This window comes from Tinamus guttatus, unplaced genomic scaffold, assembly GCF_059628265.1.
Source record: "Tinamus guttatus ecotype Peru unplaced genomic scaffold, ASM5962826v1 Tinamus_guttatus_pri_ptg000004l, whole genome shotgun sequence".
In the NCBI taxonomy this organism is placed as follows: domain Eukaryota; kingdom Metazoa; phylum Chordata; class Aves; order Tinamiformes; family Tinamidae; genus Tinamus; species Tinamus guttatus.
The window spans coordinates 2,436,801-2,449,949 of record NW_028288538.1 but is presented as its reverse complement, the minus strand read 5'-3'; the positions used below and the strand labels follow the sequence as shown (position 1 = coordinate 2,449,949).

At 55.8% G+C, this 13,149-nt stretch overlaps 1 protein-coding gene across 1 annotated transcript in view; it reads right to left on the bottom strand.

The window, feature by feature from the left end:
• IGDCC3 (immunoglobulin superfamily DCC subclass member 3) overlaps positions 1 to 13,149 on the bottom strand; it is a 61,763-nt gene that overhangs the window by 28,176 nt on the left and 20,438 nt on the right. The window lies entirely within an intron of this gene.

Here is a 13,149-nt window from a genome sequence, read left to right as displayed (position 1 = left end):
GGGCAGCAGGACGCCCGGGCTCCGCGCTGGCACCGACGCAGCCCGGCCCGTTTCCACAGCCGCAGCTGCCACACTGTGTGGATAAACTCCAGCACACCATTAGAGCCGCATAAACAACACAGCAATTATTACTATTAATTAATCGGAAGGTGCTGCCTGTTGACTCCGCAATAAACATATTCGCGGCTAATAAACATCGCCGTGGTTATTTAGCTCGTGATTCATTTGCAGAGCCGCACATGCGGGGAGATCTCTCCCATTATCATATCAAATAAACTCCGAGGGAGCCCCCTGCTCTGCCAGCCCAGCCCGATATTGCCCCTTCCCAGCGGGAAAACCTCATCCCATCCTCTGTGTCCGAGCGAAATGACTGAACCTCGGTGTTGGAATAAGCTGCGTGAGGGCAGCTTCATCATTCACCTGCCAGCTCCAGTCGGGCTCGGGCAGATGGGAGATGGCCATTAGCAATCATACATTAAATATGTGCTGCATTAACCCGCACTGTCCCGCTCCGGGGCTGTTAAGGCCATGGGGCAACGCGGCGGCCCCGGAGGCAGCTCCGAATGGGGACGTCGGTGGGAGCCGGGATGGGCTCCTGCCGAGCCGGACGTGTGACACGGCAGCACACGGGGATGCCAACAGCTATTTCCAGGAGGAAGGATCACAGCAGCGTCCTCTCCGGGCATGGAGAGAGCCCGATGGTGGAACAGCTCCTTGCCCAATTCCTAAGTATGAAACAAAGCTCGTTAATAAAGCAAAAAAAAAAAAATCAGGGATTCAGATGCCTGCAGGGAAATTCCTTTGGGATGCACTGATCCCAGTGCTGAGGTTTCAGAGGCTGAGGAGCAGAGCAAGGTGTGAACGAGGAGGGCCCTGGTGCAGGTATCCTTGTGCTGGTTGCTGAATTCATGGCCATTCCTTTATTTCAATAATATCATCTCTTAGAGGTAAAACTGCAGCAATAACCTCCACTCTTAAAGACACTAGTATTAATATTTATCATGAATAAAACATGGCAAGTTATAAATAATTCAGTTATGAGGATGTTAAGTAAAATATTACTCTTCAATGACCCTATAATGTGGCTCTGAAGCACAGTTTTATGTTAAATGCTTAGGAAGCACCGTGACCCTTGCCAAGACCAGCTGCTTTGCAGAAGAGGCATTAAAAATTCATGTGCCGAGCTACAAAACGCTGTTTTTACCCCAGGTTTACGAGTTTATTTACAGTTGCAGGCACAAAGGCTTTCGTAGCCCCTCCTGTAAAACAGCCACAAAGTTGAAAGCAGGTGATTACCTGGATGCTGTTTCCAGCCGGGAAATAAATCCCTGGGTGAGCAGAGGGGAGAGGGATGGGAAGCGACTGCTCGGAGGGGATAAATCTCTGCTAGCCCACGCATGATTTTTGCATCATTTTTGCATTTTTGCAGGGTAGCAACCTCCTCCAGCAGAGTAGCAGCTCCTGTTCTTAGCAGAAAACACCCGGGTATCCATCATCCGACGGGCTCTATTGTTCCAGGCGCCGCCAAGAGCCGCGCAACATCCAGGGTGAAGCTGGCCGGCAGCCAGGGAGCCGCATCTAATTTCTATGCTAATGGCTATAATCATTTTTAAAATAAATACGTGCAATCGCAATATTCGCCCGCATTCCTGGAGCTCCCAAGCTGGAGCTGTCCAAGGCATCTGTCCGCAGCATTCGTCACCCCGCGGCATCGCCGCTCCCGAGCAGAGGAACCAGATGCCTCCTGGATCCTGGTACCTGTTGTCAGACAGGGATTGTGCCCTCTCCTTCCCGTTAAACTTTCCTTTTCCATGTGGAGAGCTATTATCCATGCACAGTGTGAGTGTAGATAGGTGTCAAGCTGTAAAACAACCCCCGGAGCTCCTGGGTGATGCCGGGTCCGTTGGAAACCTTGGTGTTCACACTGCTTCTCCGGGTGCTTTTCCCTTGGAGCAGAGCAGGGAATACCCGAGATGCCCCATGGCATCTTGGCACCACTGCTGTCATCCTCCCTGTGTTTCTGCCCCCTGCTATATGGCCTGGCACAGACGATGCTCTTCCTCTCTTCCTCCTACACGGTTTATCACGGATGATCTCCATTGGGAAAAGGTTGGATCACAGGTTGGATCACTCTTCCCTGCAGAGCGCCGTAGGCACAGGGTCTTCCCTGGTCTCACCTTCACCATCCTCATCCTCATCCCAGGCATCATGCAGGCAAGCCGCTGCTCTCAGCCTCATCCATATTCCCAGAGGATTTCTGCTGGCAAACGAGTTGGCTGGGTCTCCTCTAATCGAAGAGCAAACACACTTCCCAGCCTTGCGCACCCCGCGGAAAGGCCAACGGAATCAAAATGAAAATCAGTATTGAATGAAATTTTCTTTACTCCATGAAAAACTAAATTGAAACCATTAGCGGCCAATCCTTTTTTTGCTCAGTTTAGCATTAGTGCTAAGCCAGAGATTGACCTAGATTTGATATAGAGAAAGAAAACATTAACTTGGTATGTCAAAGCAAATCCCAGCCCTGGTAGAATCATTAAAACGCAAACATTATTATCAACTGCAGGCGCAACGGGATGAAGATGACTTGGAAGGCCGAGCACGGTGTCAGTGGAGCACTGGGGAGGCCCGGCTGGTTTTACAGCCTCATGACACTTCGCTTTTAAATTAGAGAAGGGGAAAGAAATGCCTGGGTTGGCCGGGATGCAGTGGGATGCGCTGAGCATCCTCCCCAGCGCCGCGGCCGGGCCGCCAACCTCCCGCGAGCGAGGCCTTTTCCCAACGTTTCCACCACTCACTCGCTCAGTGCAGACGGTTTCCGAAGCTCGACGGCCCCCCTGGATATCCCGTGAACTGGATTTCGGCTGGATTGTGGCTGGATGTCCCCGGCCTGCAGCTGGGGCGCTGCAAGGGGCACGGATGCAGCCGCGAGGATGGTGTTGAGGACAGCAGCACTTTGCGCATCCGCTAGCCTGATTTTAGGGGACACAGCACCACCGAGCTGCCTTTTGCACCCCGAAACGTCGCTCCAGTTCTCCCCTCCACGCTCTGCCCAGGGAGGACCTGCCTGCAAAGAAGGAGCCGGGCACATGAGGAGGGGGGCGTACGGACACCACAAATCCCCGCTCCCTGACCCGTTTCCGAGCAGGAACATATTTTTCCCGGGGCTTTAAGACACTGCATCTTCTTTTTCTTTCTTTTTGAGGTAAAAAAGAGATGCCTTTGACAAAGGCAGGGCCGGACGCAGCAGCTGCGGGCAGCCCGTGCCTAATGCCGCTATTGTGGGCTGCGGCTCGACCGCTCCGAGCGCAATTCCAGCCCTGCATTCCCGGAGAAAGGGAAGGAAAACCACCCGGGCAAGGGAGGGGGATGTTCAGGATCGGCAGCACTGAGGGAAAAGCCCCTGGGCTGCGGATCCTGGAAGAAACCAGGCTGCAAGAGCAGGAGTGCGGGAAGGCAGCCGGGAGCAAGGCGGCTCATCGGGAAGTGGCCAAAGGAAGAGGGGGGAAGCGCCGGCTCGCGCGGAGCTGCCGGTGACGAGGGATCTGCCCTCATCTACGGGCTAATGACATTTAAGTGAAATGCAATTTTTAACTGTTGTTGTTGTTGTTGTCAGCCCCCGTTTTCTCTGCTAGAGATCGTTTCTATAATAGCTTGAGATTCCCAGCATCTGTTTTTACCAGTTCTGGTGTAATTAGTTTCCTAATGTATTTCCCTGCTCCTTTGTTATTCCCGGCGAGTTCCTCGTTCCCAGCTCCCGGAGATGGTGCCCGATGCTCCATAAGGAGTTTGCCCTTTGCTCCGTTGTGCCTGATCGTGCCGGGGAAGATGGCCCGGGGAGCGACAAGCCCTCCTCTCCGTACGCATTCCCAATCCAATGTCTTTATACCGGCTCATTAATTACCTCGGAAAGCTCCTTTTCCGCATGGGAACTGGTGATTTAGAGGAGACTCGGGCAAGGTGCCATTTGTAGCAGCGAGCGGTGCCCATCGCAGGAAACCCCCGTCCGCTCCTCGGCAACGGCTTCCCGCTTTCCTGGCGGCGATCCAGGGAAATTCAAGCTGGATTACTGCCGAATGGGCCAAATCCATGCAAGCGGGACTCGTGACGCGCGATACGCAGCCCTCGTCCTTCTCTTTTTTTTTTCCTTTTCGCTATTTTTTTTGCAGCGAGAAGCCCCCTTGGCTGCAAATAGCTCCTGGCTGGAGGTTCCCCTTCCCGCTTGGTGCCAGCCAGGCCGTTACCACCTCCAAGAGCATTCCCAGCTCCGGTGCATCAGTCTCGCTCCACGGTGCCGCTTCCACCTGGGCTCCGTGTCCCTATTGGCACCCATTTTTGCTCTTTTGCTCCCATGCAAAGGTTGCACACACATGCAGCCGCACGAGGCCAAGCTGAAACCCCTATTTGCCTCCAAAGGCTGGCGGTGACGGGGGAGCCAGGCAAGCCTGCAATTCCCTGCAATGCGGGAGTGGGATCTGCATCCCCAGGGGGAAATGGGGATTCACCCAGTCAAACTCCCTGCTGCCTCTCTGCAGCCCAGCAAGGCCCCAAATACAAAAATAAAGAGGTTTGGGAATTAGCCATGAGTCCTGCCCAGCAGGTTTTGCTGGGAGGATGGGAGAAAACCTCTCCACACCAATAATCCGGCTCCGAATTCAAGCTAGTCAAGATAAACTGCTGATAAACAAGAGACACCGTTGGGAGAACGCCTGAGTGGAGGCTTGCATTAAACAAGTATCTTCGGGTGAAAATATCACTCATCTGAAAGGCATCACCACTCATTCATGCTCAATAAAACACAAAATGGTTACGGATAGGGCTGAGGGAAAACTCGGAAGAGAAATGGAAGTAAAGCTCAAGCCACCGGGCACAAAATAGCACCGGGAGAAGAAGAAGAAAGGAAAACCCAGGGCGAAGCGGCTCATTTACCATTCTGCTCTAGGAGAGCTTCCAGAAGCAGGTTTAAATATCTGATAAAACTCCCCCGCTGGCTGCCCTGCTGCCTGGCAGAGGCCCAGAAGGGGACAAATAGCCTGGGATAAAACACCTCACGTGGCTCAGCTTTCCTGGGAATTGCTGCTTCCCAGGGCATTTTACAGCCCTGGGACACAGGCCTACCTGCCCGGAGCACAGCTTCTGCAGCTTCAGCCTTTTCCAGGCTCCCGAATTTTTCCTGGGAGATGTTGGAGTGAGGACCCACGCGGGACGTCCCAGGCACGATGGCCCACGCAGGTCCTGGAGCCTCCGTGGATCCGGTCGGACGGTGCCAGCTTGGCATCAAGGAGAGGCACGTGGGTCCGGCTGCAAAAGCACCGCTGCTTTATAGACCATTTCCCGATCCAACAAAGAGCTCCCTGCCTTTTCCGCTCTTATTTCCCAAGGAACAGGAAGGCTGGAAACATCTTTCTGTACCACTAATAAAACTTTGAGGACCCTCTGCCTCGACAGCCCCTGAGCGCAGCTGGGGACAAGGTGATCGGTGACGGAGGAGCCGGGTGACACGTGGGCACGGACTGTCCCACGTGGTGGCAATGTCACACGCTGGCACCTGGATGCAGGCGGGGGACACTGCTGGTTTGAGTCCTGTGGAACCAACCTGCTTTTCCAGAGAGCCATCCTGCCCCTTTCCGAGCCAGAGAAGCTGAAATCCAGGCAAATGTGGTCCTGGGATGGTCTGACTGCATCTCCCTCCACAAGGCGGTGGCGTCCACAGGAGATCCCAGCAGTGACGACAGGGACTTGTTTTTATTGGCAAAGTCCCTTGCGTAGCCTGCGGCCATCCTGGCGCCCCAGGGCTGCTGCCAGGACAAACTATTCCTGCCCGAATTACGGCACGGCAGGAAAACGCTCCTCTGCCCCTACCCCTGCATTTCCAGGGCCCAAGGCCAAACTGCTGGAGAAAAATGGGCAAAACCACCTCAACTCCTGCTTGCGCAGACCTTGAGGTAGAAGGCAGCGGTAATTTTCCCCAAAAATAAATGCTTATCAATGCAACAGATAAACCCAGCAGCCAACAGTCATTTCCACAGTGCATTTCTAGCCAGGAGGGAAGGAATCAGCACGAAGCAGCTGTCAGCAAGCAGCAAACCTCGCAGTTTTGCCTGCGACACTGCCTAGCGCTCCACAACACCTACCAAGGCCAAGTCATATCCGAGCTGAAATTCCAGGAAGCAGAGGATTTTCCTTTCTTTCTGCAAAGTGTCTTTTTTTCATGTCAGCAATGGTTTAAATTAGCTTTCCTCCCCGTTTTGGGGCACCGTGTGCCCAACTCAAAGGCATTTGCAGGGCCCATATGCGACACCAATGTGTTTTGCACTGGCCCTGGCTCCCGAGTGGCTCCGGTCCTGCCTTGGCACATGGCAAACAGCTGTTGGAAACTTCCGTTTGGAGACAACGTGGCCCTTTTCCTGCTCCGTTCCAGCCCGAGCCCTCATTGCAACTGCTGGTTGCTCGTTAAGGCGGCGTCTTGCTCCGGCGAGCGCGCACCGCCTCCCCCTGCATTAAAACAGCAACCTGACCTCAATAAAGCATAAAACAATTAACTTACTAATTAGCCAACAAATAAGCGCTTCGCCCAAGTAGATACCAAGTTGTTAGGAAATCTATTAGCATTTCCACCGTAATTTCATGCTTTGCTGATGATGAATAAAACCAGGTTGAATGGGACCTATTCACACCCGGCGCACAATGCCCGGCCGCCGCAAGATGGGAAACGTCCTCCAAGGAGCCAAACGGCAGGAGCGGGAGCACGGGGCGGCCGGGGTCACCCTGACGGAGCGGCTCCCAAATCCCGAGGGCTCCCAGGAGGCAGCGAGGGTGAAAATGGCCATCCCGGGTCTCACGGCTGAGCCGGGACGGCCACTACCTGTCCTTGGCTCCCAGCACGCGCTCCTGCGCGTTCGGATAACTGGATGCGACACGTCACCTGCCTTATCGCGGTGACGCTGGATTTGAGCTTCCAGCAGCTGGGAATACAAAGCACACGCGGCGCTTCCTACACGGAAAGGTAGGAAGATTTTAAGGGCTGCCAGCGAATGCATCGCTTATATTAAGAAATCGAACCATGGCGTTAGGCCCTCTGCTTAGCTAGTAAAATCTTCAAACTCATGGACTCCTTACTTCATTAAGTCCCATTTGTTATATGGATTTGAAGCGCTGCTCGGAGGTGCTGCTAAGCCGAGGGCTGCAGGTCTCACGTGTTTCCCCTTTGGCAGCAGCGCGTGTGCCGAGGGCTCGCCGGGGAGCCAGCGTCCGGAGCGGCGCGAGCGGCATTCCCGCTCGCTCCGGGCACCGGCTCCTCCCGCGTCTCGGGAATCCCGCACGGAGCGGCGCTTCACGCAAACAGCTTAATTCCGCAGTTTGCATGTTTGACGAGTCTGTGTCTTGCCTGCAGACGTGACAGCAAACATCCCAATTAGCAGCGGGAGCAGGAGCCGGAGCAGAACGAGCGGAGAGGCCGGGCTGGGCCCTTACAGACACTCCGGCTCCTGCTTCTGCCCTTGTAACCCGGCTCCTCCGACACCTCGGGCATCCCCTGAATCATTATTATTTTTATTATTTTTCTACCCTTGGGTAATTGCATCATTTTTAACCCACTCCCCACCTTATCATTCCAGTTACTGCTGCAAATTCCTGCTCCTGGAAGTGGGATAAGCCAAGACTCCGCTCTCCCTACCTGCCGCTCAGCTCAGCCACCCGCAGGGCTTTCTCTCCAAGAGTTTCCCATCTCCTCTTTAAAAGGATAAAGCGATTAAAATACTCACACACCAGTTTCCAAACAGACAGAAAAGACTTTCAATCCCTCTCGCCGTGCCCGATGCCGACCTCGGCTGTTGCAGCGTGGATTGATCCGACGAACAAGCGGGAGCGAGCGGGAACCGGGGATGCAAAACGGAGTCACTTCCAGGACAGGAATGAGGGCCATTGAGGGAGCCTAAATGCACAAGATCCATGAAACTACGGGCTGGAAGAGGGGGAAGCCGTGCGCGCTGGGGACGTGGCGGTGGCCACGAGGACGTGCGACGCCACCAGGTCAAGTCACATGGGTGGCCGCGTCCCCCGCGCGCGCAGCCGCCTGCTGCGGTTTCATCGCCTCCCCCCGGGGCTTTGGTTCGGGGCTTTATAGTGCAGAACTAATACTGATAAGCAGGCGTGATAAGGTGGTGCCATTACCCAACGAACGGGTCACTTCACCCACAAATACTTTGTAATTTAATTGAAAACAGGAGCGCGAGCTACGGGGCGGACTGTCACGTTGCCAGCGGGCACCCACCTCCCCAGGCTGCACCCGAAGGGAAATTCCTGGGATAAACGGAGGCCGGACCGGCACTCTGCTTGATGGTGGTGATGCAGCCGCCTGGACGGAGCTGGGGAATGTCGCCAGCGAAACCTCGAGCGCGGGAAAGCAGCATTCCCAAAGCACGGCTTAAACGCAAGCGCGCCCGGAGCGCGTCGGCCGGCGGTGCCGCAAACACGGGCTCTTCAACGGGGGGCGGCGTGGGGACCGCGAGGGCGATCCAGGCCCTTTTCCTGGAATTCCACGTAGCCGAGCCCTGTCTGGGGGTTAATGCCTGCCCATTAAGGAGCATGTCAAAGCGCCAGTCACACAGTCTGGGCATTCAGCTGGGGGAAGGTCACAGCTCCCTGCCCCGGGGCCAGCAGAGAGAGGCTCAGAGGAAGAGGAGTGGCCATCTGGTCCCCCGCTTATGCAGAGGTCACTGCTTTCTGTCACCCCCCCCTGTGGCCTCTGACTTCTGGGCCTCAAAGAGAGGGGGAGGAAAACAGGCATGATGAAAGCGGGGCCCTGATGCGCGGAGACAACTTGCTAAAAGCGCTCTAAGTAAAAACAGCCCCGCGCGGCGCCCCGCGAGGGGGAAAGCGCCGGGGGCCGCGCCGGGCGGCGGGGCAGAGGCCTCCGGAGCCGCCGGAGCGCAAAACACACGGATGCGGCAGCGAGGCCGGGCGGGAAGCGAGGGGGGTTTGCGCCGCCGCCTCCCGGCCCCGTCTCCGCAGCCGGCTCTCCGCTCCCGCCGCCCCTATCCCTCATTCCACATTCAAAGCGGGAAGGCTTTCCAGCAGCTCTGCCATTTATTTTCGGCGCAAACAGGTTGCTTGTTCATTAATTACATGGGTCTTGGGCTAACACCCACCATTTCCCATTACCTGGGCTCCGCGCAGTTTGTCCCCGGCGTGCCTCGACACCGCCGACTTTTTATCGAGCCCTTCTGCTTCATTTTAATCCGTGATTTATCGGCGGCGCTGGCCTCGGGGCCTGGCGGGTATTGTCTGAGCAACAATACTGATGTGCACGTTCCCACATCAAATGTCAAGGGAGAAGAGGGCCGCTCCGGAGGATGCAGTGACTCAAAGGAAATCATTAAAAGCCACTGGCCTGCAGAAACTAAATTGTGTTCGAAAAGAAAAACCAACAACAGGCAGGAAGCTACTGGCAACCAGGCAGGGCTTCGGAAAGGCGCTCTGCGGGGAAGAGCGCCGCTTCCCCTCGCAGACTCCCGCCGGTTCTTTCTTTTCAGCAGCGACGGGCACAGATTTAAACTCCGGTTCACACGCGCCAGCCCTGAGCAGAGCCTGGGTTTAACTCCCTTCTCCCCGAGACGCGGCGGAGCCAAAGGGACCAACGCAGCGATGTCCCTGGCCGGCGGTGGCACGTGGCCAGCGCTCCTCGCCGCCCGCCGGCCCCACGTTGCTGCAAACGAGCGGCTCCTCTCTCCACTTTTGCATCCCAAACACAGGGGATGTCTTGTGATAACTTTTAAAAGTGCCAATAGAGCAAAAAACCTTCAGCTCATCCCAGGGCTCCAAGCGGAGCTGCCAGCGCAGCGGGGACGGAGGCAGCGTTGGCCGAGTCCCCTGCCCTGCAAAGCTCCCGTACGGGGCACACCTGGGGATGAAGCCGCCACGGGTTGATGTTGGCGGGGTTCTCCATGGCCCACATCCTAAACAAGCGCTTGCTTCCAGAAAGCCCGCACTGGTGGGAAGCCACAGCCCTCCGGAGAACCGCACCGGGAATGTTCTCCACGGCTGTGCGGCCGGGGCCTGCAGAAGAATCATAGAATCATAGAATCACATAATGCTGAAGGGTGGAAGGGACCTCTAGAGATCATCTAGTCCAACCCCCTGCACACGCAGGGTCACCTAGAGCACGTGGCACAGGGCTGCGTCCAAGCGGGTTTTGGAGATCTCCAGAGAAGGAGACTCCACAACCTCTCTGGGCAGCCTGTTCCAGTGCTCTGTCACCCTCACTGTCAAGAATTTTTTCCTCAAGCTCCTGTGGAACTTTTGGCGCTTCAGTTTGGGGCCGTTTCCTCTAGTTCTGTCGGTGACCACCAGTGAAAAGAGGCCAGCACCATCCTCCTCATGGCCTCCCTTGAGGTACTTCTAGACACTGCTCAGGTCCCCTCTCAGCCTTCTCTTCTCCAGGCTGAACAGGCCCAGCTCCCTCAGCCTCTCCTCATAGGGCAGATGTTCCAGGCCCCTGATCATCCTCGTAGCCCTGCGCTGGACTCTCTCCAGCAGCTCCACATCCCTCTCGTACGGTGGAGCCCAGAACTGGACACAATACTCCAGGTGTGGCCTCACCAGGGCTGCTGCTTTAGCATTTGTACCCAATATCCAGAGCTACCCGAGCGCTGCGTGACGGGGGTGCCCTGCGGACCCTCCGCGCGCTCCGTCCCGACGTCCCCTGCGCTCCGAGGGAAGTGACCCTCCGGAGGAGGACGCGGCAGGACCCCGAGTCCCACACGGAGCCCTCCCGGCCACGCGATGCTCGTGCGGGTCCCCGGCCACAAAGGCGTCATTGTGGAGCCGGGTGCTCCCCCGCACGCCGGAGCCGGCAAGGTGCTGTTTACTTAGGAAGCCAACCCGGAGCAGGGACGATGCCCGCGGAGCTGGAACAACAGGCGCATTCATCTCGCCGCCGTTTCGCCGTGTTTCCTTCGCCAGCGGATCGCACCCCGTTTTCCCGACCGCCGGCAGGGCAGCTCCTGACACCCTTCATCCCGGCTTGCCAGCGATGGGCAGCAGGTCCCAAAAGCGAATTAACGCAGCAGCAAAATTGGCTGGCATCGCCCCCGGCCACCGGCCCAGCTCGCAAGCGTCTCACCTGCACATTGCAGCTCTCCTGGGCTGCATCAGGACATGCCTGGTCCCTCCATCTCGGTGACCTTGCACCCAAAAAAAGCTCCAGCGTCATTGGAAATGCCAGTGATTATTAATTACTGAATAATCAATAGATCTGGTTGCACACTCAGTGCAAGCGCCGGGATTTCAATCCAAGATAAGCTGGAGACATAACACATCTCTCCTCAAAGAAAAATGCAAAATCCAGTGTCTGCAGGGGAAAAAGCATTTCCAGCATCCTTCCCAGCAAGGAAGGGACAGAGGAATTGGATGCTAATTCATCTGCAAATATAATTAAACTCTACAACACGAAGACTTTAGCATTAATTCACTTGCATGTCCATGTCATATGTGCAACAAATCAGAAACATGTCTATTAATTTACAACTTCGGGGCTCAGAACAGAGTGTAAAATGGCAGGAAGAGAGGCAATTCCATCTAAAACTCTGCAGTTGGTAAATTAAATCTATTTGCAGCAAAGTGAATTGAAGTACATACTGAACTTATTACTGTGTCTACTTTAATATCTATGAATGGGCTGGATTTCTCCAGGTGAATATTATCCACATGCAGTGGAAGAGATTGGGTCGTTTCCACAGCCCTGCTCGCAATATTCCCGTCACCCTGGAGGGGCCCTGTCACCCCGACCAGCTCTGCGGTTTTGGGAGCTGCCAGTAAAAAATGGAAGTTTCTAAATGTGACGTATAGAGCAAGGTCCTCCAGGTATTCATAGGAACTGATACTGCTTCTTTTTGAAGCGTGATAGTGCTTCAAGATGTCACACAGGCACAACTGGAAAGATGAAGATGTTCTGGGGCGGTGCAGGAGCGCTGAGGTGCTTCCGTAGCCACATCCCCATGGAAAACGTGTGGCTGGAGGTCAGGGGATGTCCCACGGGTTATTACAGCCCAGGCCTTGGGACACAAGTGCAGGGTTGAGCAAAAGTCTGAGCGGAGAGAAAACCACTCCTTTTGTGGGGATTTTCTGCCCAAAACAGCATCTGGCCACTTCGGAGCCGGCAGGAATGCAACGCACCAGTGCAGAAATCAGGATCAGCTCCCGCACTTCCATTTCCTTTCCAAGGGGGGAAAAAAAAACAAAATCCCCTTTTTCCACCACGCTCCAGCCTAAGGGGCCTTCCTCAAACAAGCCCCCCCAGCAGCTCTGAGCTCCCCTCCCTTCATCCTCATTCCGCGCCCCTCCGCAGGGTTAATCGAATGCACACCCATCTCCTAAGTGTCCAGGAGAGGCAGCCCCATTCTTTAAGATGTCACTTCTGGCGCGGCCCCCTCGGCGGCCCCCGGCCACCGCCGGCCCCCGCGCGCATTGTGCGCCGGCCGGGGGGCCGCGCGGCTGCCGGGCCCAACAAAAGGAGCCCTGACGGGCCGAAAAAGGAGGCTTCATGCCAGAGCCAACCTTTGAAGATTTATTCCCCGCTGCCCTCGTGACCCAATTCAACCTCCATTACTCAGGAATTCCCCCGGCGAGCCCCGAGAGGCAGGGCTGGAAGCGCGGACTTTCTAACTCGCTTGTTTGTGCAGGACAGGGTGGTCTGGCGGCCGGCGAGGGAATTCCTGCGCTGGGAGCGGGGCCTTCGGATAAATATACATCCGCCTCCAGAGGGGCTTTATATCTTACATGTCGTTAGCGGGAGGGTCTCCTTGTGAGGGTCTCCTTCTCCTCGCGCTTAACCTTGCAAATCCCCCCACCTTGCCCGACGCGCCCGGCTTTTGTGCCGGGTGCTTCTCTCCAGCCTTGGAATTTGCTGCCAACTTTTAGGGCTGGAAACCGAGGGGGGAATAAAGAAAAAACATAACAAAAAAGGCTCATCTACATCATAAAACCGCAGTGTCTGGCTGGTGGGGTGAGAAAGGCGCCGCTCGGACATCTGCTCCCGTGGCAAAGCTGCCGGGGCCCCGGGAAGCGCCCGGCTCCGTGTGCCCGTGGATGACGCCAGGTCGGAGAAAGCCTCAAGGAAAAATGCAGGGGCTGGAAGGTCAGCGCGGCCCG